The sequence below is a fragment of the Nylanderia fulva genome, unplaced genomic scaffold (assembly GCF_048542155.1).
Source record: "Nylanderia fulva isolate GAGA-0341 unplaced genomic scaffold, ASM4854215v1 Scaffold1268, whole genome shotgun sequence".
NCBI lineage: Eukaryota > Metazoa > Arthropoda > Insecta > Hymenoptera > Formicidae > Nylanderia > Nylanderia fulva.
Window position 1 is genome coordinate 7,501 of NW_028189483.1, and position 4,515 is coordinate 12,015.

General features: G+C 56.3%; 1 non-coding gene and 1 pseudogene across 1 annotated transcript in view; both read right to left on the reverse strand.

The window, feature by feature from the left end:
- The window catches only part of LOC146724538 (large subunit ribosomal RNA), a 4,168-nt gene extending 2,013 nt beyond the window's left edge, over positions 1-2,155 (reverse strand). Inside the window, exon 1 of the ribosomal RNA XR_014924022.1 lies at positions 1-2,155. This exon is cut by the window's left edge and continues 2,013 nt beyond it. This is a non-coding gene — a ribosomal RNA (large subunit ribosomal RNA).
- Positions 2,156-3,228: 1,073 nt separating this feature from the next.
- Positions 3,229-3,383, reverse strand: LOC146724539 (5.8S ribosomal RNA; annotated as a pseudogene).
- Positions 3,384-4,515: the final 1,132 nt, after the last annotated feature.

Consider the following 4,515-nt stretch of genomic DNA (forward strand, 5'->3'; position numbering starts at 1 on the left):
CCCCTTTCGCCCGACGGGACGTGTGTCCTGACGTATAATATTTTAAATTTATTTATTTTTCTCCGCTCAGCACTCGAGTATATTGTACGGCCAGCTCATAGGACATAGGATTTCTCCTAGGGCTTAGGGATACAACCCAGACTGCACTCGTGGTGCAATCGGCCTGGTATACAACGAAAAACCCTTCTCACACGTCAGTCCTCCAGGGCCTCGCTTGGAAGTATTTGCTACTACCCACCCAAGATCTCAGACCGAATGGCGGCTCCAGGCCAGGCTCCGCGCACCATGGCACCTTCTGCGGCTCACCGTCGCGGACCCTCCTACTCGATCAGGGCTAGTCGTGACGACGACGAGAGAAGACTAACGCCCCGCTCCCCGGTGCCAGCCACCACACTTGCCGCTGACGGCAAGAGATAAGGCTTCGGCCGCTTCAGCGCCATTCCATTTTCTACCAGGGCTAGTTGCTTCGGCAGGTGAGTTGTTACACACTCCCTTAGCGGATTCCGACTTCCATGGCCACCGTCCTGCTGTCTTAAGCTAACCCAACGCCTTTCATGGTGTCCCATGAGCGTCGAGTTGGGGCGCCTTAACTCTGGCGTTTGGTATCATCCACAGCGACAGTTCTGACTTACCAAAAATGGCCCACTATGGCACTACTGATCCGAAGATGCTCGTGGCTTCATAATTCAAGAAAGCCAGAGATCTCACCCATTTAAAGTTTGAGAATAGGTTGAGGTCGTTTCGGCCCCAAAGGCCTCATAATATCATTCGCTTTACCAGATGAGACCTCGCGCGCGTTCCGTGCGGAACGGCCGAGTGCCAGCTATCCTGAAGGGAAACGTCTGAGGGAACCAGCTACTTAGATGGTTCGATTAGTCTTTCGCCCCTATACCGTTCCGACGATCGATTTGCACGTCAGATCGCTACGGACCATCCTCAGGGTTTCCCTGACTTCAGTCTGACCAGGCAAGTTCACCATCTTCGGGTCCCAACGTGTACGCTCTGGCTAGGTCCGCCTCTTCTCGCGATGAAACGCGACGCCCCGGAGTGCGAGGCCGCATCGCGACAGCGCCATCTCCCTACTCGACCGGCCAGGAGCCGACGCTTCACTTTCATACCGGACCTTTACACGTCTCATCATCGACAAGTCCGCAATACTCGCCGTACATGTTAGAACTCCTTGGTCCGTGTTCCAAGACGGGATCCTAAGAGTACCGCAAAGCAGTAGCGTCGCCTACCTTATCGTCTCTCGCCCGAGTAACGCTCGGGAGACGATTCGCAGTCCTGATCCGAGGTGGTATCCGTACTGTAACCAACAGCGGGCCAGCGACACGGGGACGGGCGCCGAAAAAGGTCCCGTGTAAACCTCCGCAGTACCGTGGCGCGTTTGTCTTTGCGACGGTCTCGCGAACGCACCGTGAATAGTGCGGCCTGATACCTGCGCGTACTGCGCCGAGCGCCGTCCGGGCTACCGAGGGTTTTGTCGCGTGCCGTTTACCGCGCGACGGCGACAGACAACGCGCAAACCCCGGGCCGGTAGACGACACCCAGGGTTCGCGACGTTTCTACTTGGGGAGAAGTGCACGACGACGAGCGCCGGACATCGGCGCACGTAGCGTGCCCGCGCGCGAATCGCAAGGACTCCGCGGACAGTCGGGCCGCCGACGCGAAGCCAGCGCCGCGACGAAATGAATCTCCCCCGTTCGATCTTTTGGGTTTTCCTTAGGTTTACCCCTGACGGTTTCACTACTCTTGGAACTCTCCTCAAAAAGTTCTTTTCACTTTCCCTCACGGTCTTGTTCGGCTATCGGTCCTCGTGTCGTATTTAGCCTTAGATGGGAGTGTACCACCCACTTAGAGCTGCACTCTCACAACCCGACTCTAGGAGAGATCCTCCCGAGGCGCGCACGCGGTTCGCTAACGGGCCTGGCACCTCACGGGTAAAGTGGGCCCCTTCCCAAGATGGACTGGACTCGACGCGGCACTCGGGATAACGGATCCTCCCAAACACCACATTTCCCTGTCGGTCGGAACCGCTGGATTCGTGCTGGGCTCTTTCCTGTTCGCTCGCCGCACTTAAGAAGTCCGGGTTAGTTTTCTTTTTCCTCCGCTTATATATGCTTAAATTCACGGGTAATCTCCCTTCTCTAGGTCGTCGCATAGTGAGTTTTGTTTTCGTACCGTTTGCCTCACCTCCTGCGTCGCTCATCGTCGTCTCTCCTCTATCAAATATATTAATAAGATGGAGAGAGAGAGAGCGTCCGAACGAGAGAGCAGCGCGGCAGCCACACGAAAGTACTCTGAGAAGCGCAAAATCGCCCGGGGCGCTTAACCGCACACACACCTCGTTGGTGGTAATGGAGACGATATATCGCGGGGTGCGAGATTCTCGGCTCTCCTTTCTCTTTTATATACAAATATTCTGGCGGATCGATTCGACGAGTACACGACGCGGCGCAGCCGGTCCCCTTTTTTCGCCTTTAAACTACTAATTTCGTGGACTCGGACACGGGTCGGCTCGCGATTCACAACCCTTCTCCGTAGAGGTAAAGGATTACGAATGCTCTTCTCCGCCGAACGACGACGCGGCCGTATATTTCTCCGTACTACCGTTATGTTGCGGGCAAGGGCGCCTTCGGCATAAGAACCGCGAGCGGCTATCGCACCGAGAGACGCGGCACAGAGTGCGAGAGCAGTGCGGTCAGTCTGTGTGATGTCGGAGAGGAGAGACGGTGAGACCAGCGCTACCCTCCTACGTTCGGGAGACACGAGCACGCGCCCGCTCTAGGGAAAGCGGTGCCATTCACCGTCCTACCCTTTTTTTGGACGCCGTTTTGTTGCTCCTCCTTCTGGCGCGCGCTTCTTAATCTCATCCCATTTCCCTCGGCTCTCGCGTACACCCACGACTTGGTACACAACACGCTCCCCCTCTTAATTCGCGCAGCATTCTCTTGGGCGCGCGTTTCGCCAACGTTTTACACGCTTGTGCGCTCTCCCCTCAGTATTATTATTATTATTTCGGGGGGGGTGGGTGTCATTTCAACGACGCAGAGTTGCACGCGCGGGGCCGTTCGGCGCGGCCAGACACCTCGGGGCGAACGTCCAAACATCGCTCGTTAACGCCATGTAGCGTTGCACAGGGCACATCGACGCGCGCGCCATTCCTCGGTCGCCCGCGTCGTGGCCGTGCGCGCTTTGTCGGGCGCAAGCAGTTTAGGGGCCTAAACACGACCCTCAGCCAGGTCGTGGTCCGGGAATTGTATCGTGGACCGCAATGGCGTTCGAAATGTCGATGTTCATGTGTCCTGCAGTTTCACAAGTTGACGCGCAATTAGCTGCGTTCTTCATCGACCCACGAAGCCAGTGATCCACCGTTCAGGGTAATCGTTCGAAATTTTTGCGTTCGCGAAGAACGCGCTTTCTCGTCAACCATCGTGGTCTCTTCTCTGCGGACAGAGAGACGAATAATCGTCGGTGCTCTTCGTATCAGCCTGTCCGAGCGCGTCCGATGACGCGCGCGGACCGCCGCCTCCCTCCAGGGAAGGCTACGGCACAAAGATAAGTGTGTGTTTCCGTTCGGAGCGTCTCTCCCGCAACGGGAGCCGGGGGGGAAAAACTTTGAAAAAACCCTCCCGGGCCGACCGTTCAAATTGGGCGAAAAATATCATCCCTTTTCCTGTTTTTTAAAATTATATTATAATAATATTGGGGGTCCCTCGCTCGGCACTCGCGGTCGCCACCGTTGTTCCGGCACGCTACCGCTGCCCCCGACAAAAAGGGGGGGGGGCGCGTCGACGAACTCGTGGGGGCGCACCACGCGTGCCGGCATAGGTTTCCACCGGGTTTGCCTCAACGCCGATCGACGCTCGGTGTGTTTTGGCCGGGGAAAAGGCACCACCAGGTGATCGGAACGTCTCCTCCGATCGTCGTCGAACCCGCCGGGGGCCCCTGCTCTGCTTTCCGACATTTCTTTTAAAGGAGGCGCGACGGCGTCCGTCCCCTTATAATCAAAAACACAACAAATTCCGTCAAATCCGTTTTTTTCTTTTCTCTAAGCCCTTTTCACGCGTCCATTCAGTCGCCGACTGCTCGACGCGCTCCTCCCAAAAGGAGACTCCGACGCAAGCGGCCTCCGGAACGTTAATGATCCTTCCGGGAGTTCACCCACGGAAACCTTTTTACGACTTTTACTTCCTCTAAAAGACAAATTTGGTCTCTTCCCCGGGAACATCGGGAATGCCCAACTTGCCCGCACCCGTCGAAACCTCACTAAACATTAAACGGTAGTACGACGGGCGGGGTGTCAAAAGGGGGGGACGTAATCAACGCGAGCTTATACTCGCGCTTACTGGGAAATTCCCCTCGTTCATGGGGGAAAAATTTCAAGCCCCAATCCCTAGCACGAAGGAGGTTCACGGGTTACCCCGGGCCCTTTTGGCCCGGGGAAAACACCTGATTCCTTCAGTTACCGCGTGCGGCCCGAAACATCTAAGGGCTCACAAACCTTTTGTCTTG